At 35.1% G+C, this 25,933-nt stretch overlaps 1 protein-coding gene across 3 annotated transcripts in view; it reads right to left on the reverse strand.

The window, feature by feature from the left end:
* The window catches only part of LOC109447544 (uncharacterized), a 661,414-nt gene that overhangs the window by 604,251 nt on the left and 31,230 nt on the right, over positions 1 to 25,933 (reverse strand). The gene's annotated exons all lie outside the window — the stretch shown is intronic.

A 25,933-nucleotide genomic window follows, 5' to 3' on the forward strand; every position in this document is an offset into this window, starting at 1 on the left:
TTTGCACAGAGTGGCGCATCGGCACGCATGCCCTAAAAATATGCATGAACATGCCTGCTTATTTCAATAATAAAATTCCCCAATATTATTTCCTTCCCAGAGCTTAATGATTCTTCCAGAATACTTCAGTGGATATAGTCATCATTTCCCCCCATCAAAAAAAAAAATGTGTGTATATGTATATATGTGTGTATGTGTCTGTGTGTGTGTGCGCAGGCGCGCGGGCATGTGTGTGTTTATATGTAATTTAAATATGTTTTAGTCATGTAGTGGGGGGCAGTATGGGAATGAAATCTAGTCAGCAAATAAAAGGTAATTGAGGACCTAAGGCATTTTTCCCTTATCACTAGCCATCAGAGGTAAGTAATAAGTGAATCTGCATACATCACCATAGCCGTACATAGATGCCAATTTATCGAGTCCAACAATCACGAGCACCTGCATATATCTCATTTATGTGTTTCCATGTTATATAATTATAGTATTCCTTGCAACACTGACTCAAAATGCTTGAAAAATTAAATCTTTGCTTTTTGTGTATTAGTTAAACAGAGTTGGGTACAGTCTGCAGTGGGAACCGCCTGCTAATTTTTTCATTTTATTTTATGCATGTTGTATTTACATATTCATGAACAGAAAAGCTGTTATGACTGCTGATTCTGCAGCAGGAGATGAAAAGGCAGGATCCGGCGTACAGAGTGTATTAATTTCTAGGGGGAGAATGGCAGCATATGATAACCAGGATGAGAAGGTGCTTGAGATTCCATTTGAGGTTTACCTCATTGTATAATAAAGGCTCTGGGCAGACAACCTACCAAAAATGTGTAAGTATAAAGAACTTAGAAAGTAAAACCAATTTGCATTATTCACAGCCTTTGAGCCACCCTGTAAAGAAATAAGCATTTTGAAATAGTGATTTCTGACTCTCTCTTTAGAGGTAAATAAAATTGTATTTTGTTTTATGGCTACCTAGAATACCATCAAAATGGTATGTGCTCAGCAGCTCTGAATTTTCTCATTGTTTTATAATCTACACATTTCTTTTTCCAAATCAGAATCCTAAGCTTTAAGTACTGATGATTTCCTAAGGTAGAATTTCATCAATGTTTACTTGTATTTACTGAAATCGTTTGATTTTTAGCTCATGATTCTCTAATCAGGAATGGAATTCATCATTACCATTGGCACATTAGGAGAAATAGTAACTCTTTTATATCATATACATACATGTATATAACACATATTTCACCCATACTAGAGAGAAAGAACCCCAGTGTTATTTTTTTCACTTAATATTCTTCAGTCCTCTCTTTAATATTTGCAAGATGTGTGTCATAAAATCTATTCAAGTTGATTCTTGCATTCTATAAGCTTTTTAAAAAAGCACAGCTCTTCTACTTATACTTTCGCAAAATCAAGTTTTGGTAGTAGGAAAGGGCAAGGCAAATTCCTAAATAGATCAGTAAGAGATCACAAGTCTCAATAATAAAAAAAACCTCAAACACTAACCACATTTATATTCCTGAACTGCTAGATACATTGAAATCAAAACACCTAAAATCAAAAATGTAATTTAGTTACTTGATATATAATGTAAGATGCTTCTTGTCTAGGTGATCGCAGAAAAACCTAAGCCACTTGTCTCACCTTATTGGTGGTTTTCCTATTAAAGGTGAATTTTTCTAAATCTTAGAATAAATCATGACAATTTTACGGGTCATCATTTCAAGATATGTAGCTCTCCTCTCTCTCTCTCTCTCTCTCTCTCTCTCTCTCTCTCTCTCTCTCTCTCTCATACACACACACACACACACACACACATATGTAATACACATATACACAATCACAGCTCTCCATTTTCTGGTAAGAATATGCAACTTTTTGACTTAGTCATCTCAATCCTTTGATCTGATGTTGCACAAAAAAAGCTTAAAAAATCAGAGGTAATATTTAATTGCTAGTTGTCCATTTTGCTAAGTGAAAATCAAAACAAGAAAAGCTCTCATATCACATACATTTAGACTCCAAATACATAACCTGTACTTAGAAATTCACTGTTGAACAAAGTATTTTGATTGTTATATTAATTGTATTAACAAGATGAGCAGATGGTACATATCCGACATCCTGAAACAAATAGGGATGTGTAAATAATAAACACTTAAAATAAAAGAGGCCTTCATTAAGTACTACAATTCATCAAACCAGGCAGGTTAGCCTTCCAATTTCCTATAACATTCTGTCATAATTTGAGTTATCAGATATATTTGAAAACAACATTGCATTTTTATAGTATTTTAGTATCGGGCTTTATTGTTCTTCTTACATCCCACATACAAAATGCAATTGTGAGATTTTACTATGCTACTCAAGCCAAGATAATTTTGCAACAAAGTCTTATTTGGAATCATTTTATTGGAGAATTTAGGCTTAACTTATATCTTAGAAATTGAAACTATTAATTTTAGACATGACATCCAAAGAAAATTAGTAACTAGTTAGTGTATTTCCACCCATCTCGCTGTCATCCTTTATTATAAATACAGCTCTGATTTGCTGTCAAAATATTCTTAATTGGTTGAGTTTTACTAAAGATAAGGACTTTATGGTCTCCTCCTATAAGATCAAAGACATGCATTTATAAGATAACTGTATGGAGAATATAAGTGCCATCTGTGTTCCCAGGATGGAAGTAAGCATACTTCTTTATAAAGATCAAAAGCATAACCTTAGACTTATAATCAGCACGAATTGGCTGTAAGAATGTGAAATAGCAGCCAGTCACGTAAACCTTATAAATAATACAATGCATTCTATATGTGGAGCCAACTTGGAGAGAGATGTAAAAATAATAAATTAATAAGCAACTTGTCAGTCTCCTAATGCATGTGACTCATTCTAAAAACAAACAAACAAACAAACAAAAAACCCTTAAGTCATGTTAATAAGTATGGAAAATATTCAGAGTACAACGAACATCAAGAAAAAACTTTGTATCTGTCTACACAATGACAAGCATACAGGTGACAAAACAAGTTAATCATTAGAATAGCTCTAAATATCCGGCTGCTTTTGTGTTCACAAACTCACTGCTTAAAATTTCAGTGTCTATGTTTTAGATTCCAAATGAGCATTTCTTGAACTATTTAATAATGATTATCATCACGGATATAAGTAACATAGGATTTTAAAGATGCCACTTTTGGGTCATCCAGTCTACCAATCTGTTTCCAAAGGATAGGTTTCCAGAGCACACGTATGACTGATCTTGTTTATATTGACCTCAAGAAGGTTAGCAGTGCATCCCTGTGGAAAAAAACACACGTAACACCTCAGTAGTATTTAAAACTTATTTCTCTTGTAAAGTTCCCAGCTATTTTATATGGGTTATTTACTAAAGGTGCACTTCATGGAAAAGAAAAAAAAAAAACCACATGAAAATCATGACATCTAAATATCCCATGGAAAAGGAAAACTTCAAGGAGATTTATCCCCTGCAGACCTGAAGAGAAATATTCCATTAGGAAAAAAAAAAAAAAGGCCACAGGTTTCTGCAACTGTTAACATGATGCTCTATAGTTACTATTATTTGTTCTTCTATATACAAGGAATAGCAGAAAAGTTGGGAAGAAAAATGAAAACCTTTCATCTGAGAAGTTGTCACCACGCATTTAAAATTATCTCACTGTCTTTGGATAATGATTTTCATCTAAGTAAAAAATTGTTTTTAACATCCAAAATGACTAAGAAAGAAATGTTCTACTTGAGCAATGAGATACATCCAGAATTATATTAAGTAGTGGTGACTAAAACTGTGATTAATAAAAAAGCTATCAGATTGTATTTTATAATCTGCACTGAGGTAAAACATTTATTTGCATTACACAACAGATATGCAGAGGAAACATGGCTTCTCTGTTTTAAAAGTGATCTGGTTTTTCATATACCTATCTCATTGGGTTGTTGCAGGTGGGGAGGGGAATATAAATCTGCCAATTAATTTATCTTATTGCTTTATGATTTCAATAGTATCTTCTAAGTTATTCCCTCTCTGGTAGAGAGAATAATGGTCCTTGAAAAATGTCTACATCCTAATTCCCCAAACTTGTGAGAAGTTCAAGTTGCTGGTGGAATTAAGCGCGCTAATCAGCTGCTCTTAAAATAGGAAGATTTTCCTAGATTATCTGTCTGGGTCCAAAGTAACCACAAGGGCTCTTAAAAGTGGAAGAGGGTAACTGAAAGAAGTTAGAGAGAGATGTGACTACAGAAGAATGGCCAGAGAGACACAATGTTGTTGACTTTTAAAGTAGAGGGAAGCGGCAATGAGCAAGGAAGAGAGGCAGCCTTGGGAAGCTGGAAAAGGAAAGGTAAGGGGTTCTCACCAAGAATCTCCAGAAAGAAACACAACTCAACCCATACCTTGATTTTACCCTAGTGATACCAATTTTGGACTTCCAACCTCAAGAACTGTAAGCTAATATATTTGTGTTGTTTTCAGCCACTAAATTTGTGTTAATTTGTTACAGTAGCAATAGGAAATCAATAAATGCTATATTTTTTTTTTAAAAAATGAAGGTTTAAGTTTAATCCCCTTTTCTCCAGAATCATAGGAAAGAGATGGACTTCAAGTCTTGTGATTTTGCGGAATAGGGAACTTTTCTCCTTGATGGTCTCTGCTTTAAAGTGTGCCTTGTCTGGTCTCCGGACCCCTGTGTAGCTTTCACTGAGGTAGGGTAGATAATCCTGCTGGTCCTGTTGGGGCACTGTATTGAATCCAAAGCTGAAGACCATGTATCTCACTACTTTTCCCTGGTCACAACATCCTCATGCTGTGTAGCCTCTTCATTCCAGCTTTCAGCTTCTGTTGGAAAATCAACCCTCTCAGCCTCACTGCATCAAAGCACCAGGTCATGTGGAAATGACTAATGCTCTATAAATTATGTGGTCATAATAAATTGGTAAATTACCTCCAGCCTTTCATTTTTATGACGACTCAGTCAGCAATTGCTAACCTCTTCCATGTTGTTCTGACAGGAATCTGAATATGAATACAAGCATTCCAAGAAGATTGCAGTTTTCTCAATTCATGTCCAGTCAATCTCTGTGGCTGTGGGAAGTATCTCCTCCCCATCCCCTCAATGATATCACCACATTTATTTAGTGATGTATTTTGAGAACACTTCCCTTGGGACTTTAGCCCAGAGGAAGGAGAGTGAGGGCAAATACATACATCCTATCACTTTCTTCTTTTTCCATTTGTCTTCTTCCAACACTCATCTAGGTCAAAAGGATCAGTAGCTTTTGTTCTTGTATGATAGAGATTTCCTTTTACATCATATATTCTTCCTTCATGACGTGGCACCCACAACTCTTTCTGTCACTGAGGACTAATGGTAGAATGGCTATAGAAAAAGCATGGCAAATATGATTTTCAGGGATAAAAATGTATTTGTTTATTATTTTAAAAATATTATACCCATGTACTCTGATTAAAATGGCAGATGTGATGTCAAAAATCTTACTAATACTACAGAAAAGGGATTCTTTTTTTCTTTCTTTATGGAGGTAGCAGAGAGAACCAAAGGAAAAAAATAGCATTTTGAAAAGTGAAAACAAAGATTTTTTTTGAAAAGTGGAACAAATTTTGAAAGGTGGAAACTTGGTGACTGACCTGCCAAACTTAAGAAAGCTAGATCCTAAGCCCACAGTAGATAAAGACAAAAGCAATTCCACGAACACTTAAAGAATCAGAAGCATAGATACTTGGGAAATAGAGATACAAGGGGGTAGAATTCAGAAAATAGTTAGATTCTGTTTATAAAGCAATTAAATCCCTACATCTCTTCCCCTACTGCATGTTTGTAGGCAAATTCCCCTCCCTCACTACAGTGGAAGACTGAAGGCTGATTATGTAAAGAAGGTAAAGACAGATTTGACATAGTTGAGAATGGGGTTCCCCTACTTTAAAGAGGAGCTTTAAGTAAATGTATACTTTCTAGGTACTCGTGCTCTTCCCATACTAGGGTTTCCAGGTGAGAATTCCCACCCATTTCTCAGGATTTTCTTTTCAATTAAAGTTTATTGGGGTGACAATTGTTAGTAAAGTTACATAGATTTCAGGTGTACAATTCTGTATTACATCATCTATAAATCCCATTGTGTGTTCACCACCCAGAGTCAGTTCTCCTTCCATCACCATATATTTGATCCCCCTTGCCCTCATCTACCACCCGCCAGCCCCCTTACCCTCTGGTAACCACTAAACTATTGTCTGTGTCAATGAGTTTTTGTTTCTCATTTGTTTGTCTTGTTCTTTTTGGTTTGTATAACACATATCAGGTTCTCTGCTTTTTCAGTCTGACATATTTCACTTAGCATTATAATTTCAAGATCCATTCATGTTGTCACAAAATGGTCCTGTTTCATCTTTTCTTACCGCTGAATAGTATTCCATTGTGTATATATACCACAACTTCTTTATCCGTTCATCTATTGAAGGACATTTTGGTTGTTTCCATGTCTTGGCCACCGTAAATAAAGTTGCAATGAACACTGGAGCACACTTGCCTTTATGTATAAATGTTTTCAGATTTTTTTTGGTAGATATCCAGGAGAGGGATTGCTGAGTCATATTGTAATTCTATTCGTAATTTTTTGAGGAACCTCCACACTGCCTTCCATAGTGGCTGCACCAATCTGCATTCCCATCAACAGTGTATGAGGGTTTGTTTTTCTCCACAGCCTCTCCAACACTTGTTACTATTTGTCTTGTTGACGATAGCCATTCTAACTGGGGTGAGGTGATATCTCATTGTGTTTTTTATTTGCATTTCTCTGATGATTAGTGATGTTGAGCATTTTTTCATATGTCTATTTGCCATTTGTATGTCCTCTTTGGAGAAATGTCTCTTCAGATCGTCTGCCCATTTTTCAACTGGGTCGTTTGATTTTTGTCATTGAGTTTCATGAGTTCCTTGTATATTTTGGATATTAGCCCCTTATCGGAGGCACTGTTTGCAAAAATCTTCTCCCATTCAGTTGGTTGGCTCTTTATTTAGTCGATAGTTTCTTTTGCTGTGCAGAAGCTTTTAAGTTTGATATAGTCCCATTCATTTATTTTAGCTTTTACTTCCCTTGCCTTTGGAGTCAAATTCATAAAATGCTCCTTGAACCCAAGGTCCATAAGGTTAGTACCTATGTTTTCTTCTATGCAGTTTATTGTTTCAGGTCTTATGCTTAAATCTTTGATCCATTTTGAATTAATTTTGGTTCATGGTGACAGATAGCAGTCCAGTTTCGTTCTTTTGCACGTGGCTTTCCAATTCAGCCAGCACCATTTATTGAAGAGGCTTTCTTTCCTCCATTGTATGTTTTTTGCTTCTTTGTCAAAAATTATCTGTCCATATTTATGTGGTTTTATTTTTGGGTTCTCAATTCTATTCCATTGGTCTACATGTCTGTTTTTCTGCCAATACCATGCTGTTTTGATTATTGTTGTCCTGCAGTACAAGCTAAAGTCAGGGAGTGTGATACTTCTAAGATTGTTCTTTTTTTCTTAGGATTGCTTTGGCTATTTGGGGTCTTTTGTGGTTCCAAACAAATCTGATGATTTTTTGTTCTATTTCTTTTAAAAATGCGATTGGGATTTTGATGGGGATTGCATTAAATCTGTATATTGTTTTGGGTAATATGGCCATTTTAACAATGTTGATTCTTCCAATCCATGAGCACCGAATGTCTTTCCATTTCTTTGTGTCTTCTCTCGGGAATTATTTTCGCTTTTCTCTTCCTGACTCCTGAGAAAATTTTGTCAGGGAATTGGGAAAATCGGCTCCTTGAACCCACATGGTCACTTTGGACCACCACGGTCCAAAGCGACGGTCACTATTGGCCATCACTTTGTGGAAATGATTCATTGTGGAGAACAGAAATCTTTGTATCTCAGGATTTGGGAACGGGAAAGCGAAAAAAATTCCTGAGAACAGATGGTAATTCCCTCACCTGGAAACCTTGTCCCACACTATTTTCTTCCCTAATCGCATAGTTGTCAAAATGCTAGCTTCTAAATTTTTTCTGAGAAATATGACTTAGCAAAATAAAATAAAATAAAAATACAATGTAGAAGTAATGGTTCACTATACAACAAAAATTGTCATATGCTTCCTCAGTATACATTGGTCCCTGGTCAGTGGCTGCCCAAGAAGAGTCTGTATTTCCCATTACTCTATGAATGTATATGCAAAGTGATGGTTGATGGGATATGAGTGGAATTGATGTGCGTCAATTCTAGGCCTGGCAGGTCCATGAAACCTTCTCATATAACTTTCTTCCATATTCCTTTCTCTTTTGAGCTGTTTGAAATGTAGATGACCTCCAGTGTGTTCTTAAACATTGTATATCAAAGATAGCAAAACATCTGTTGGTCTTGGCCACTAAATGATTGTGTAGAGAAGGGATGCTCTCAAATATAATTATATGTTCAGTACTCCTTTTGCCTTCCTTTGGGTTAATCAAGGTTTTTTATTATTTATTTTTATTATATTACACAGCAAAGTTTATTTTTTATTATATTACACAGCAATGAAAAGAAATTAACCACTGCTATGTTCAACAACACAGACAAAACTTTGAGTCAAAGGAGTCAGTCACAAAAATATACATACTCTATATGGTTCTATTGGTATGAAGTTTAAAAAAGCACAACTCATCAATAGTGATAAAAGTCAGAATGGTGTTTATCTTTGCGGGGAGAAGAATATTAACTAAGAAGGGACCTGAGAGAATCTTCTGGGTTCAGGAAATGTTTTATATCTGAATCTGAGTGGTAGTTATATAAGTATGGACATGTACAAAAGCTTATCAAGATATACACTTAAGATTTCAGCAGACTATTACACTATTACACATATATATATGTATATACATATACATATATATATATATATATATATATATATATATATATATATATATACACAAACAACCATAGGAAGTGAAAAAAAATAAAAGATAATCTTCATCAAAATGAAAGAAAAAAAACAAAGAGAGGATAATATGAGATGCCAGAACCCAATATGAAGAGAGGTGAAAGAAACTTCCAAAAGTAGGTGAAGGGAGAACCAAGCACTACAGTTGTATTCTAGACACAGAGAGGCTACAAGCCACGTCTGAGCAGTATGACTCAACAGGTGAAGAAGTAGAGGGCTATCATTCTAGAAGTCCCTGCTGCTGTTGCCCTATTTTCTTATACTTAAGAAGTAATGTTGGAAAGGAACAAGACAAACAAAGAAATAAAAACTCATAGAACACTGCCTTGACATGAACTGATGAAGATTCTGCTCTCCCTTCTATGCCCTTATAAATTGAATATCCTCATTTTGCCCCACAGAAGTATCCTGCTTTGACCTTTTCCTGAGCACAGGAAGAGGTCCTTTTTAGCTTAGAGAAAGATGATTCCTTTCACCTACTTCCCTCGTTCACATTCGTGATAGGTTTTTCCATAACTGGGCCCTGAGTAGCTTCTTGTCAGATAAGAAAAAAGAAAAAAAAAATCTCTGAAATGTTTAAAGTCACAATCTATTATGTGTAATAAAACACAATCCTAACTTATGTAAACTTAATACCAACCAATGAAATCTTGCCAAAAATAAACATTAAATGTAACAACATCGTTAGTAACGCTGCAATTTGTAAGTGAATATATACATGAAACATAAAATAAATTATATATGCTTTTCTACTTTTACTCATCTTAATGTTCTCTTAATGTGAAATTGACAAAGATTTTGAGCACATTGATGATTTCTTCACAATGTTTACAAGATCACACCATCTTTCCCTGTGTAAGTGACACATTGTAACCACAGTACCATTCAATCATTTAGAGGAAATGAGGTAGTTACCTATATAGAAAAATATAAACAAAATACTTTCAAGTGGAAATAAAAGGCAGACCAAAGTACAACAAGTGTAATTCCACTTGTGTGTGTATGTTATATTCATAAGCATAATTTTAAAAATGCTTGGAAGGATAACCACCAATGTGTTGAATGGCTACTCCTTGACAAGGGATTTGAGGAAAGGAATCACAATTTTTATATTCTTTACTATATATTTTAATAACAAACATATTCAAGTAAGATGTTAAAAAAAATAAATGACACCAAACATATGCTTCATTTAGCTAGATGATGCCAAATATATAGGTATGTAGAAACATTTAGCTTATTCTCTTGTTTTTTTGTTTTCACATTCTTCCAGATGGTTAAGATCACGTGGACATTTCCTCAGTTAATATTTAAGAAGTGTTTAAAGTTTGTAGCATCCCCTTTAAATATGGAGTTATAGAGATGACAGTACTTCCCCACATGTACTTCTCCCTAAAATAATTAACAATGAGTATTTCTGAGGTGGAAACAAAATAAACAGTAAAGTAATATAATGGGAAGAAAGTATCAGTTTGAATCTTGGCTTCTCTGCTCTGAGGAGAAATTTATCCATGCACAAGACAGAGAAAATCACCCCTATTTTAGAATGTTGTTGTGATGATCAAATTAAATAATTGTTAAAATATCTTCCTTGGTGTCCTGCCCAAAACGTGTACTTGATATATATAACTTCCCTCCGTCTCCCTAATTATCAATATACTGAACAGCTTTTAGAATAAAATTATTTTTTATATTTATATGATTCAGAAATTTGAAGATAAATTTACCATGGTGGTGGAGAAGTGAAATAAAATAAAAAAAAGCTGAGAAAATTGTAAAATCCTTTTAAGGATTAACGATAAGAGATGAACTGTCTCGTCTATGAATTTCTCTAAGGCAGATGTAGGTCAGAAAAATGATGCAAGTCTGGCTTTTGTAATAAGAGCCTCCGGCCAATGTTAGGGAAACCATATGATCCTCACCTGAATCAACAAAATAGAATTTGGCCAGAGATTATTTTACAACATCTGAATTTTAAGAGTGATGTGAACTCTTCAAGGACTTGTGGTATTTTTGTTGTTTAACTTCTTATCTTAGTAAGAGGTTGCTGATAAAACACCCATTCAAGTTTCAAAAGGAAGAGCCACTGCTGAGTAACTAAACGTTCCTTATTCAGGTCTTCAGACTCTGGCCCAGAGAGAGGATACCTGTAGCATTATATATAAAGCAGATTCAATTATAGTTTGGTTTCATGTGCCGGGACTTGCTGCTGCAAGTTTGGCTCCCATTCTTGACACACAGGAAAGAGCCCATGATGTGGGCAACATCCCCACTCCTGGCATCTGCTGTTCAGGCCACCGTGCCTGAAGGGATGAGAAATGGTACCCCTGACTTTTCTTCTTTGTTGGGGGGAGGTGACCCTTATCTTTCTTCCTCCCTGGGGTCTGTTCGTGTTCATTAAGCCTGTCTCTGTCGAAAAGACTTCTGCAAAGAAGAAAGTAACAGCTTTACCCTCCTTGCAATCAGAACATGGATTTTTCATCAGCTGAATTAACTTTTCGTTTAGTTCCTCTCTCCAGAGGGTATCTCCACAATAAGGAAGATTTGGCAAAAAACAAAGTCCCTGAATACACCATCTTGGAGCCTCTCTCAGTAGCCTTCATGAGTCACAACAGAGACTTTGCTGCCTTAGGACACAAGGTGGAAATTCCTGTTGTATCTTTTCCTAAACCATGGCTAAAAGAATGGCTCGATGTTCCTCCCTGTCTTCTAAGCAAGGTCACCTCAATAAAACCCAGCTGTAGTATTGCAGTCCAAAGAAAAATGTTACATCTTCAGGAGTATGCTGTCATCGGAACATAAAACTATGTAACCAAAGATGTTTCCCATTTTGCCTTTGATGTCAGAAACAGTGAAATAAAATTTGTTGCACAAGTGCTGTAGTCTGTACTTGCTCTGTCTGCTTCCATCAATGGGATCTTTGTACCTTTAAATGTCTCCTCTTGCTCAGCACTTTAGCCTCTACTCTCTGAAGTCTTTTCTTAAAAAGGTGTGTGTGAGTGTGTGTGTGTGTGTGTGTGTGTGTGTGTGTGTGTGTGTGTGTGTTGGGGGGGTATTAGTTTCCTATTGCTGCTGTAACAAATTATCACACATGTAGTGGCTCTAAACAACCCAAATTTATCATTTTACAGTTCTGGAGGTCAGAAGTTCAAAATGAGTCCCAGTGAGCGAAAATCAAAGTGTTTCTTCTGGAAGCTGTAGGGGAGAATCTGTTTCCTTGGCTTTTCCAGCTTTGGGAGGCCACCCACATTCCACAGCTGGTGGCCTTTTCTTCCATCTTCAAAGCTAGCAATAATGCATCTCTCTCTGACAACTCTTCTCTAATCACATTTTTTTTTTAAGATTCTGAAACCTCTACCTTCATTTTTTACTTTTAAGGGCCTTTGTGATTACATACAATCCAGGATAATCTCAGCATCTGCTAATTTGCATCTTTAATTCCATCTGCAATCATAATTCCTCTTTGCCATGTAATATAACATATTCCCAGGTTCTGGGATTTGGGATGTGGATATCTTTGGGCGTCCATTATTCTGCTTAGCACAGGGGATATCTTAAATTAGCAATGGAGCGGTAATACTTATCAAATATATAAAATCTGAGTTGGGGAATAATCTAGGGTCAAGAATAACAACTAATACCTCTCCCGACAGAAAAAGGGGGTGGGTGGGAATGAGCAGCATTTGAGGTGAGATTACCAGACTGAAACCATCAGCCTCGGGGTGCGCGTGGGAATGGAGGAAAGCAGACCACCAGAAACTGAGAAGGGTCAGCACATAAAGCTCCAGGCCACCTCCCTGGTCGTTCTCCTCCACCCAGCCCAAGGTTTTTGTCTCTCCATGGCCTCTGCTCTCTCTCTAGCCTCAACTCTAGGTCTCTCTACTTAATTGACCTGTGCGGGGGGACTGAGAAATGTAAATTCAAATACTCAACAAAGTGCCTGAAGGAGGTTTTCACCCACAGTACTAGTGGCTACATAATTGCTGTACTTAATTACCAAGTGCTTAAACCAAACCTAAGTACTGAGGCTTCCAGGTTGGAGCATTTATCAATGACACAGGACTGTGGAAGTCAAATATAAAAAGAATTCAGATAGGACCCAAAATATGGACATATCTCTGAAAATGTGTGGCAGACTGCTGATGGGACTAATATTTGTTCCCCTCTTTTCCTTAGTAAGTGCAGTAGTTTCCTTTTGCTGCTGTAAAAAATTACCGCAAACTTGGTGGTTTGAAACCACACAAATTCATTCTCTTACCATTCTGGAATTGTACAAGTTACAAGTCAGAATGCATCTCATGGGGTCTAAGGTGTTGGTAGGGCTGGCTCCTTCTGGAGACTCCATTTCCTTATTTTACAGCTTCTAGAATGCAGTCCACCTGCATTCGTTGGGTCCTCACTCCTTCCTCCATCTTCAAACATTTCACTACGACCCATGTTTATATCATCCACCTGTTCTTTGAACTTCTTGCATTACTTTTATAAGGACCTTGTAACTACATTGGGCCCACCTGGATAACCCAGGATAACTCTCCTCTTGACATTCTTAATCACATCAACAAAGACTCTTGCCATGTAAAGTATCATATTTACAGGCATAAGAATTAAGACATGAATATTGTTGGGAGAGGCATTATTCTGTCTATCACAGTAAGATAATGCTAAGTTTTTAGCCTGATGCATGTCCAAAAGTAATAAAGATGACATTTCACAGTCTCTTTTGTAATTAGATATGACTATGTGGCTAAATTTTGGTTAACGAGAAATAAGATAAAGTACTCTGTGAAAATTTCATGAAGTGTGTCTAAAGGAAAGTAGTATGCCCTGTTGTCTTTCTACATCCTGATGCCTGGAATGCAGATAAAATGCCTGGAACTCCACCAGCCATCTTCGATGAAAGAGTTAATTAACATTGACAATGGAAGCCATACTGGAAAAACAAGATAGAAAGAATTTGGGTCTCTTTTGGAACATCAAAACAATCCTGAACTGACCTCTAGACTTCTTGAATGTGTGGGAAAAACATATCTTTATTTTGTTAAGCTATGGAGTCTTCTGTTACTCATAACCTAAATTAATGCTAATACAAATATATTTTTGCATAACATAGAGTTGTATTAAACTTTCATCTTTTTATGCATTTATATCATTGGGTTTGTTTATATAAAATATTTTTCCTAAGTAGAGGGGTTTTATCATAATGATAGCTAATGTACATATGAGCGAGGAGCCAAAAGGAAGTTTCTAGATTAAGTAGGAAGATGAAATATAAATTCATATAATTGGTTCATTTTCTTATTACTATACCAAATAAAGCAAAATCCTAACACATTTATAATATCAAAGGATTTATCTAAAGGCTAGCAACAAATATTGACCAAAGAACAATGCCAATTTAGAAAGACTCCTTTAAGGGTTTTTGCATAGCTCTCCTGCCTCCTTGGTAAGGACCAACTTAATTCATCTTTTTAATCTGGGTGCTTAAAAATAAAGCTTTTATTTAAAATTTTAAAAAGAAAAAGCATACCAGGAATGATACATATCTTTATCTTGCCTTTTCCTAGCAGGACATTGAATATACATTGCCTCTAGTCTTTTATACTTGATTTATGAGCTCATGAAAAGAACAAGTCTACATTTCAACGTGTCAAATTAGTACACATGCATTTCCAAACAGAATTTCTCAAGCAAATTATTTCTAGATTCAATTCTATAATTATAAAACTGAATATAACTTCTATATAACTTCTATATTCAGTTTTATACACAAGCACACACACACACACACACGTCACTTCACTGAAATATGTATTGTCCCCAAATTAGATACATGTTCATAATAGAATTCTTTATGCTATATGTTATCCCATTTCTACTCATTCCAGCATCACTGAAAAGGGAGAAGAGCTGGTTACCATCTTCTTAATCATGTTTAATTTGTATATCTGTATCTAAGGCACATTATATATTTAATACATGGGAATACATATATTTATAGTAATATTACTTGTGAAAGTTGCACTTTTGCTTCTCTATAAATAAATTCTTCAATACTATATTTACATGTGAATAAAATTTTAAAGGCAAATAATACATAAGATGATATTTAGGGAAAACATGTAAAATATTATAACTAACCTATCGAGATAAACTTAGAGTCAAGATGAACAAAAGTACAAGAATGAAACCATTACATTACACATCGACTTCCATTACCCCGATACTTGAATATTTGGCATACATAGATTACAAAAGACAAAAAAGAATTGTAAAATGAATAACAATGGAGCATATACTGACAGCCTTCAACTTACAAAGAAATGATGCTCTGAAAGCTTATCTGTAAATTGATTACCCAAAACTCAGAGGATATTTTTGTTGTTTTAACTCCAACACTCTATAATTAAAAAGATGAAAAAAAATTACAATGAATAAGTGTATCCTCCTCCACATTAACATTTGTATTCACTATATCATACATATCAATAATTACGTATCCCTTCTGTTGGCAGGCTGCTGTTCTAGGTCACATAAATTGAATTAAGCTTACAGCATGGCACTAATTTACATTAAGTTGTTTAACCTTCTCCAAGGTTTGCATTTGTGTAACATAAAACTGGAAAATGAGAAAAAGTAGACGAAACAGACTATCCATAATTTTGTCACCAAACACAACCACTGTTAAGTAACACAAATGCTTAAAAAAAGTTAACATTTTTATTTTACTTTGCATAAATCTTATTTTATGTAATATTCATTATATTTACCATTTTTCATAAAATTTACATAACTTTTGCAGTCATTTTAAAATAAGTAACTAATAACATATTCAATGCATATCTAAAATTTACTTAACCCTTGCTTAACCATCCCTTGTAATATAACATTTGGATAGTTCTCTCTTCTTTCCATCATAAAAATGCTGCAATGAATTACTTAGTGCTTCAATTTCCCCCCTTACCTGTTTTTCCTTATTTTCAGAAGTGGAATTAATTTCAATAGAAGGAAAAAATATTTTTATTTACCCAGTTTATATCATATATTGAAATATTAAAACACTCCAGTTATTTCTGTTAATAAAACAAACTTTTGCTACCTAAGGATGGGAAATTACAATATCTTCCCATTGATATTTAAGATCTGCCTCTTTCCTATTTCAACACAAACTTACTGTTTCATACTTCTTTACCGTCGGAGCTGTAATAACCCAAAAATATATTATGTTTTTGAGGTGTTGGAAAAAAAAATATCCAGGAGTATCTGTTGCTAAAGATAGAGATTGAAAGAGGAATATGGCCACTGTCTAGACTAAAGATCCATTCATAGGTCAGAAGAGATCAATTAAGCTAATCTGTACTGAACTGTAGTACTGTAAGTTTCAATTTGACTTAAGAGTTCATGCCCCTAAGCTATTAAAATTACAGGAAATAAAAATATAGAAAAATTGAAAGTAATTTATGGCAGCTTTTAAGTTGATGCTGCAGTATGAAAGTTCTGTAAGAGTAAAAAGAGGGAATAATTTTAAAAGATAGAAAATGAATTATTAGGTGAGAAATAAAAAAAAGGTATCTGGCAGATTTCATACTAGAGAAAGAAGTACTTTAACAACCAAAGGCAGAGAAACATCAAAACCTGTCTGAGGCTACACATTCTAAGATTGTTGCACCATTATAATCTCTGCCTTTCATTCTATAACAACCTTGTACTTGTAATTAAAAACTGTATTTGCATAATGGAGGGAGTTTTCCTCAAACTCTTATTAATCAAAAGCATTCTGGGTCCTGGACATGTTCATCTAATCCAAGGTCATGAAGGACTTTTGAAAATCTTTTTTGCTACTACCATCAGAGAAATGGAAAGCTTATTTTATACCCAGTTCACAGAAAAAGGTCTCCCATTCCACCATCACAAGCACAGGCCCAATATAGAATATTACATCATGAAATATTATATTAAAGACTAGACACACACTGCCTATCTGTCTACCCCTCACCCCATGACACATCATTAGAATTCAACTATCACTACCCAACATCTAACTTAATTTTTTAAAAACATCTTATGAATACATCACATTGATGCATTATTAAATCCCTTCTCTCTGTGTTACATTTTCCCATTCTTAATGAAAATTCTCATGGATTACTTAATCTTGTTATGCTTTTGCTAAGTGAATTAATTGCCTAGGATGTTAAATGGTAGGATTCCTGCTCATCTGCTCAAACTTTATATTTCCACCAGGTTGACAGATTAATTTCCAAGAAAAAAACCATTAGCAATAGTCCACTCCCTGCTATTAAACATGACATGTGAAATTAAAATAATTGGAAACAGCTGGAGCAAGACTTTCCAGGGTGACACTTAAGGACTATGCCCAATGAAACATTAATCCATATTATTATGTTGGGATAAGTTTTGCAATACAGTTTCAAGTTTAACTTAATTTTTAAAGAATTGTCACATATCACTAGAATGGAATTTATAGCAATGAAAAAGGTCAGCTCTCCACTGATCTTAGCCAAGAACAGGAAAACAACGAAAAAGACTAGAAAGTTGGAAGAAGTGACTAAAAGGATAATGAAAAGATATTTAATACACATTAATTATAATAATTGCAAATTTTAGTTTTTATATTTCGAAATTGCTAAGTACATTAGCTTAAGTATAAGAAGTATTACAACTTTATTTCTTAATATTTAAATTATTACAAGCCGATCTGACTTTTTAGAAGGAAGCACTGAATCCTTTAATCTTGGAGTTGCATACCGAAATGTTTACTGATAAATTGGTCTGATATGTATGATTTGCTTATTTTAAATAATCCAGCATGATGGGAATTGAGCAGACTACGGAAGGTCAAATTTGCAATGTGTTGATAATTATAGAAACTGGAGAATGAGTACATGAGGGTTTTATATTCTCTCTACCCCTCATACTCATCACTTATATAAGAGGTTGTTTTTTGTTAAAGGAAGCAACTCTAGAGCATTTATTTCAACCATCTCTAGTGATAACATATGTAAACATATGTGTGTGAGACAGAAACAAGGGAATACCCAAAATGCTGACAATACTTGCTTTCCTAATAGACAAGAAAGCACTCGCTCAAGAAAGTAACACTGAAGACAGGACAGGAGAACTCAATGGATGTCCAGATCAACAGAAGGAACCTAGAGATCCATGACAAAACTTTAGGAACAGTTGAAACTTTAGGAATTTTCTCTTCAGATTATTTCTGAGCCAACTGCAGCTAAGAATTGCAAAGTAACTTGTACTCCACAGAGTGGATGGTTGGTTTATTGATTAACAAAAAGTCGGTGAGCATTATTATGGGCTAACCACATTCTAAGTTGTGAGGGCACCAAGAAGAACAAAATCATTCCTTTTTGTGAGTGAGACAGATATTCAAATAAATAATTACAGTGTACATAGCAAGTAATGTGGCAGGGTTATAAATGATACTATGGGAGAAGAGGGAAGAAAAACCTACTTCTTAACAATAAGACCACAGCAAAATTATGACAGAGCTGAGGATAGAATACATGATTTCTTCGTCCTAGTTCAAGGTTATCTTTGCCAGAAACCATTTGGTTTGGGAAGAAAAAAAAATCTTACTCAAATTAGAGTTTCAAAAATATATATCATAAGGATACAGGGAACACAACTGCAGAAAAAAAAATAGGAATAATTACAGAAAATATAGAAATACAATTGCAGGAAATCTGAGAAAATAAGACAAATACAGTAACTTATTAGACAGTAACTCTGGGGACACATAGTTTCTCATCTCAACATCTTCTTTTGCCTCTGTTTCCATTTCTTTCTACAAACCAAACTTCTCTGCTCACATATGTGCTTTCATATGAACCATGTCATGGCTATCCTGAGATGAAGAAAAATCTGCATAATTCTAGTCTAGTCTCCTACAGTTCACAGTCCTTGTTTCTACCTGATTCCAAATTCCCTGAAGAGAGAATCTATGAGTCATAGTAGCATCAAGTACCCACCCTCAAATAAACTTCTGTGAGACAGGAAGTGAGGCCATTGGAGCTAAGCCCTTTTAGGCTGTGGATGAGGTGTGGTCTCTCAGAAATAAGCCTAATAGTGACTTTCTTGTGATGAAGGGTTGTTTTCACTCCTTCCTCAATAAAGATGTTGAGAGAATTAATACAACCCTGCCATAAAGGTTTTTGAAACTGCTAATATGGAAAGCTTTCTGGCAATATTAAGTTGTACCATGTTAAAATAAGGTTGTCTTTTGAAAAAAATTAAGTGATAAAATACCATAATTTAAGAAAGATATTAGGTCCATTGTTTTTGCCGAAAGAGGTTGATTGATACTTTTGGAAAGGCTACCCCAAACAAAAACAAAGACAACAATAACAAAAACTGTACAAAAATAAGAGGAAGTTTTGACTCGTTTTAACAAAATTTCCCCAAACCCAATTCTTTAGTGTACATAAAAAATTAGTAATTAACTATATAAAGATACAAATGCTATGGTGCTATTATACTTAATCTTTCATAAAGCTATAGAATCATGTGTTATTATTTCAGAAAAAAATAGTGATTTTCAATGCAAGAAAATGTCACAAATTTTGCCTACATCATTTATTGATTTTAACAAAATATAGCATGTGAGCAAGGATAAAGTAAAAGAGAGTATTCAAAATTAAATGTATTTCATTCTCTTTGACAGGAGCCATTTGGTTGCTGCTTCTCTAATACTTCAGACTAGAAAACTTATATTCTAAAGTACTTTACAGCAATAATGAGACCCCAGGAGGGATTATGTGTGCAAGAAATAATCTCAGTTTAGCAGAGAGGGAATTAGGAATAATTTCATTCTGGGGAAGAAATAACCCTGAAATATCTTATTGCCCATAGAGTATGGAAATTAAATGATATTACACATAGTTTTTTATCATTTATTTCTCCTATCTCATTCCTATTTATTTTATTAATAACGATGAGCAGTAATTGTAAGATAACATTTAAAGCAAAACAAACTGGGTCACAAAGGACACCAAAAAATAAGAACACCAATGAAATATTTGATGTAAGGCATTATGCAGACTTGTCAAGTTTCCAAAGTTTCAGGAAGTTGTCAAGGAAACTCATAAAAGGAAATTCTGGGAAAAATTGAAAATTAAGCACTGGCTGGTTAACAACCCTTTGCCAAAAATTAACTGAAAGACAAAATAGAATCTAGACAAGAAAGGGAACCCTCTCTAATACTGGACCTAAGGAAGTATTAAACCACAGGACAAAAATTATAGGGAATTTTATCAGATACAGCACAATTTGGATCAAACCGGAAAAAAATAGTGCAAACTGGAACACAACCCCTTTCCTCAAAAGAGTATTTTAATTTTATGGTAAATAAGTGGATAAAGTTCCAGTTAAACTAATACCTCTCAGCTTGGAAAAATAAGAGAAGGGTATGTGACACAGGACATGGGAGAGTCAGACCCCCTCTCTCACCAGTGATCAACAGCTTTCCAAAGGCATGGCACGTGAGGAGAGTGTGCCTACCCTCCAACCCAAGAGGTAGGATTTATTTGTTCCATGACTGGGAAGGAGCCATGCTTACTGAGAGAGGCAAGATCTGGGGCCAAGCTGCAGTCTGAAGTCATTAGAAATAAGAACTAACTTGAAGTAGTTTTACACTTGCAGACAAAGAGTAAGAAGAGATAACAAATATATGGGGTCTTAAAGAAAAAAAAAATCATCTGTAAGCTTCAGAGATTTTCTCTCCAGTGTGGTCAGGGAAAGAATTGAAATCCAAAAATGAAATAGTCGCTCCTGTGAAACCCAGAGACATCTGAGTACAATGATTCCTGTGACATAAAGGAAGAGTTTCCAAAGACCAGTTTCTTCAGTTGTGACTCCTCATGGTCGTACTTATTCCCCATGTCCCACAAGCTACAAAATTATTACGGAGGCTCCTGTAATGTCTTGGAAGAATAAACAAAAGGGACATTATCAGGAAAGTTGACTAACATTATTTGGAGGATAAGTAGGACCAAATAAGCCTGGATGCACCAGTTCCCAACCAGATAGTGTACACAGAAAAACAGTACGACTTACTCAAAAATTCTGCCAAAGAATAGCTAGCACGCCCTGCCTAGTGGTCTCCCAGAATTAAATAGTGCTTTTTTCCATCTGCACTACTTTGTCTATCCATATGCCTGAAAAATACCATCTATTCATTGAAGGCATCCACCCTTCAGGGAGATGGCACCCTGAATCCCCAAAAATGGCCAAACATAGACATGTGTGTCTGAGGGAAGGGAGCTTAACAAGACCTTATGTCCCTGAGAGAAACTGGTGAGTGCTACTCATATAAGCAATAGTTTCAGGACAAATAGTTTTCTGTCCAGGGATCTAATAAAACCATTTGTGTTTTGAGGGTTCAAAGGAAAATTTATCCAAACGTGAGGTGGAGTCAGAGGATGCAGCAAAGCAGGACTTTGCTAACAAATTCAGAAAAGAAAGAATCTTATATCAACAAGACAGCACCCTAGAACTGACCACTGGAAGAAATGGGGTTTTACAGGCAAAGTGAATGAAAAACTTCTGTGAATGAGGTTGTTTCTAAGGATCCTGTGGACTACAGGATCTAGCCTCTACCTCTGCACTCTGATCTTGAATTCAGGACCAGCCACTAGAATCTTTCCTGTTGTCAACTGTTTGAGGCAAACACTGTGGCTCCCTTGGGTACTCAGGGGCAGAGGAAGTAACCACGATCTGGGCATTGGCAGGATGCACAGTACCTAAAATCACGCTTCCATGCAATCACTAAGGAAAAACACACAGAATAAATAAGATTGTACTCAATCTCCCTGCAATTTATAATCCCGACTCCCTTAATAGGTGGGGTGTTATTCTGATTGTACTACTATTACCTGAAAAGGGGAAACAAAGGCAGAGGGGCGTGCACACACTTTTGAACTCTCAAGAAGAATTAGGGCAAATTAGCCACACTTTTGGTTACGTGGCTTGTCTTATTCCATTCTGGATGCTATAACAGAATACCACTGGCTGGGTGGCTTAGAAACAATAGAAATTTCTCACAGTTCTAGATACTGGCAAGTCCAAGATCAAGGCAGTAGCAGATTCGGTGTCTGATAGAGCCCTGATTCATACATAACACCTAGCTGTGTCCTCACATGGCAGAGGGACAAGGGATCTCTCTTGGGCCTCTTATAGGACATCAATCCCACTCATGAGAGTTCTGCCTTCTTGATCTAATCAGCTCCCCCAAAACTCACTTCTAAACCATCACACTGGGGATTAGGATTAATAATGAGTTTACGCAGTCGAGGGGGACACATACACTCCGTCCATAGCTTGGCTGCAGTGGGAGGCATACCAAGTACATGTACAAAGATGAAGATCATACATATGAAGATACATCCCAAAAAGTAGAAGAATTGTTAAATAGTGACTGCTTTGATCTTTTAATGTAGTTAAATATTCAAATAAGATATGGAATAGGAAATAATAAAGTTATCTCAAGAAAAGGAAGAGCTCAGAAGAAGAATTTAAAGAATCCATTCAAATCAATAAGAAAAAGACAGAAAACCCAATTTAAAAGGGGGCGATAAGCTTGAACAGGCACTTCACAAGATAATTTATCCAAGTGGTGAATAAATATATGAAATATGATAAACATTATAATTCATTGGGGGAAAAGTAAAACAGTTATTACACACCAAAAGAATCGCTACCATGAAAAAGATCACTGGTGAGGATGTAAAGCAAAAGGGACATTATACATTGTTGACGGGGATATAAAGTGGTAACTTTGAAAAGCTGCTATTATCTACCAAGGCCATATATTCATATAACCTATGACCAAATAATTTCATCTCTAGAAAGGCACGCATATGTGCAGAAAGACATCTCAGGAATGTACATAGCCTTATTCTTAAATGGCTCCAAACATGAAACAACACAAATATTCATCAACTAAATAGAATGGATAAATCAATTAATACCAAAACATTAGATATCATTGAGAATAAACTAATTAGTTCTACATTCAAAGTCTCACAAACACAGTATTAGGCAAAAGTAGCCAGGCAAAAAGAATGCATGTTGTATGCTATCTTTTATGTGAAAATAGGTAAAACTAATCTATAGTGATAGAGATCAAAGTATTGGCTATCTTTAGGTGTTGGTTCTACAGATTTATGCATTTTTGTAAAAATTCAACTAGCTCTACACATAAGATTTGAAAACTTTACTGTAATTATGCTATATGTAATTAAAAATGAAGAAAATAATTTAAAGAAGTAAAAAAAAAAAAAAAAAGCAGTATCAGAACTGAAAATGTCAATAGAAAACAAAAGTGCAGAATCAATATTGCGGAAAATCTAATCCATAGACTCAAATCCTTCACAATACAGAGGGGGAATAAAAATGAAAAACCAAAAGTGATTATGAGAAGATATGAATATGGAAGACATATAATAATAATGCAATCTACATTTCTGTTATTGAAAAACATAAGAGGAACTGAACAAGTAGTCAAATACATAATAGATGAAATCTTGACCACAGTGAAAATGTGAATCTTCAGGTCAAAAACATTCAATGTGGGGTAGGCACAACTGACAAAATTCAAAATCTAGCGTCTGGTACAGTTTTAAATTGTAAGGATAAATTAAGGATTCTACAAACTTCTGCTCATCAGCATGACTCACTAGAAGTCTAGATTCAGCCGTGTTCTTCCCTGGAAACTTGGCAGAACAAAAAACACTTACTGAGGACAAAAATCAAGCAGGTGCCAGACTCCCCATGTACAATATTATGTGCCAGATGATGAAATAATAGCTAGAGATAGTTGACAGAGACAGCTTGATTCCAGAATTTTATTTTCAGCCCAGTTGACATTTCCTTAATAAAGACATAGAAGATTGAAATATACAGGAAGTTAGAAACTATGTACTTTCATTGCTTCCATTCCATGGGGGGGTGGGGGGGGGAGAAGGACACTATCAGAAGAAATCTAAGAATGAATCGAAATACAGAACTTAAAGTCACGTTCGACTTTTACAGACTTTTACAAAATACAGAACTAATGATTCTAGAAGTTGATATAGAAAATGATCTATAACAATTTTCTCTATGCAATCCAAAATAGAGTTTGGATTTTAAGGCAAGAGTCTAGGTACATTAAGTCAGATCTTCACCATAAATTATGTTTCATGATACATAAATTGAGAAAAACTTAACAATTCTGTAATACCAAATGGCGGGGGTGGGATCACTAGGGTGAGGTAGGAAAGAAAACGAGCTTGTTCCAACTGTGTCTGTACCATGCAACTGCAGCCTGCTTCCAGGTAATTTGATCTTCAAAATCTAAAGATATTGATAGGTGTCCCAACAGGTGATTTACAACAGGAAATAATTTTCCTGGGAGGTCTTTAATTTCATAATTTGCTAGGAACCTCTATTTAATGGAAAGGACAGTATAATTCTCCAGGCTCAGAGGACCTTCGACATGTTCAGGTCAAGAGCACTGTGATTTGTAGGAGAGTAGAAATGACCATCTTCTGTCCTGCCCTGTGCCTGCATCATAGTTCTGTTCCCTTTATCATCTACTTCTTCCAGATAACTCTCCACAGATCTGACTTACTTCTTAGTCCTATTTCTACCTCACTGTACCATTAAATAAATAAACAAATACATGAACAAAAATATTTACAGTGGCAACCAAGTATCAAATTACTTTTTTAAAGTCATAATCATATAAAAATGGCTATAATGTAAAATGTCAACATTAAAATGATTTATCATGTATTATAGAACTCAATATAAGAATGATAACTTTAGTTAAACAAACATACCCAAATCAAAGAGCATAACAAAATTTGAGATGTTAAAGGAGGGGAAGATAAGAGAAAATATAAGTGTGTTAATTGTGTAAAATTGCATAAAGGAAATTAATACTATTTATTTTTGAAGCTGATAAGTTGCTAAATACAAGTTTAAGCATGTCACTTAAATTTATAAAACTAATCATTGATAGAACAACAATAACATTAAAAGGCTGTGCACTGTCTGTTAATAGATGGCATATAAACACAGATCTGTAGCAAAGAGTTGTGTTTCAATTGTGCCTGGATAGGTTAGAAGACAAGGTAGGTTATTTCTACTCTCCCAAACCCACCTCATGGGAAAATGCCTGTAAGATTCTGAGGGAACAATATTTAAATCTCAGAAATATTAATTAATCTGACATAACTGGCAAAAAAAAATAAAAAATCACAGTTGACTTTTGAACAAAATGGGTTTGAACTGCACTGGTCCACTTGTATGTGGATTTATTTTCAATAAATAAATCGTTGGCCCTCTCTATTCCTGGGCGTCACAGATGAAGATTCAAACCAGTGTGGATTGAAAGTAGTACTTTGGATCCATGGTTAGGGATCCAAAGATGCAGAGAGCTAACTATGCATTGTTCCATGCTATGTTATATAAGGACTTTGAGAACCTATGGATTTTGGTATCCACGGGGTTCTGAAACCAATCGTCCATGGATACTAAGGAATGGCAGTTAAGTTTTGTGAGAGTCAAAAGTTATATGAGTACTGTGTTTCCTGAAAATAAGACCTAGCCAGACCATCAGCTATAATGTGTCTTCTGGAGCAAAAATTAATATAAGACATGGTATCATGTTATATTATATTATATCATATTACATTATGTTATGTTACGTTATGTTATGCTATGTTATATAAGACCGGGTCTTATACCATATTAAAATAAGACCGGGCCTTATATTAAATTTTGCTCCAAAAGATGCATTAGAACTGATGGTCCGTCTAGGTCTTATTTTCAGGGAAACTCAAGGGTTAACTGTAGAGTCATTTTGACCATAACAAGAATTAACATTGCCCACATATCAATATACCTACATAACAGGAATGGTGTGT

This window comes from Rhinolophus sinicus, chromosome 17 (genome assembly GCF_057876585.1).
Source record: "Rhinolophus sinicus isolate RSI-liver-muscle chromosome 17, RSI-T2T, whole genome shotgun sequence".
In the NCBI taxonomy this organism is placed as follows: domain Eukaryota; kingdom Metazoa; phylum Chordata; class Mammalia; order Chiroptera; family Rhinolophidae; genus Rhinolophus; species Rhinolophus sinicus.